This window comes from Sapajus apella, unplaced genomic scaffold, assembly GCF_009761245.1.
Source record: "Sapajus apella isolate SASKATOON/1434 unplaced genomic scaffold, GSC_monkey_1.0 scaffold148, whole genome shotgun sequence".
Taxonomy (NCBI): Eukaryota; Metazoa; Chordata; class Mammalia; order Primates; family Cebidae; genus Sapajus; species Sapajus apella.
The window spans coordinates 366885-367703 of record NW_022437088.1 but is presented as its reverse complement, the minus strand read 5'-3'; positions in this window follow the sequence as shown (position 1 = coordinate 367703).

Sequence of the window (819 nt, the reverse complement as noted above, 5' to 3'; positions counted from 1 at the left end):
AAAAAAAAAAAAAAAAAAAAAAAAAAAAGAACTTAAATGTAGTCTTGTAGAAGACGGGAAAGCACAATGGACTTCAGGCAAGCGATATAGGCATAGTTGGATTTTAGGAAGGTAACTGGCAGAGAATGGAAGAAGAGTTGGTCTGGAAGAGGTTGAAGACTTAGAGGTTTCTGAAATAATTTAGGTGAAAAAATGCTGAGCGCTTGAAATAAGGCAGTGGCAATAAGAATTGGAGATGAAGGGAAGAATTTGAGATATTTGGGAATTTATAGCACTTAACTTCGCATAGAGCTGCAATTTATCTTCTGTCCTTGGGCACAGATGAGCAGTAGCTTTTTGGCTAGGACTTTATTTTTGTTTTGTGTTGTTTTCCATTACGACATGGAGATGCTAAGGCTAGGACTTTTGTACTCATCTTTGTTTCCTCAGGGTCCACTCAATGACGGGCAGTGTAGCACTTGGTGAAAGCTGACAGAATGAATTAGGAAATTAAATACTAGGGGAAGCAGTTCCGAGGAAATCAAAAGACAAGAATATTCCTACAAGTGTTAAGAGTAGATGGAATCAAGACAGAAGTCCATGGGCCAGAATGGGGAATAATCCCAAAAGCCATTTCCACGTCTTCCATTGGCCCTCAATCCCTCGCGCTCCCAAGTTCCTCGAGCTACAAACTCGCGTCCGGTTTTCCCGCCACTGCAGGGGGCTCCTCCTCCCTGGCTCTGAGTGGATGAAAGGCCAACGCTAGGCCGCGCCTCTCCCTGGCTCTGGCTGCGCTCCCCGCCTCCTTTGCTAAGCCGCCCCCATCTCGGAGTTCCTCCA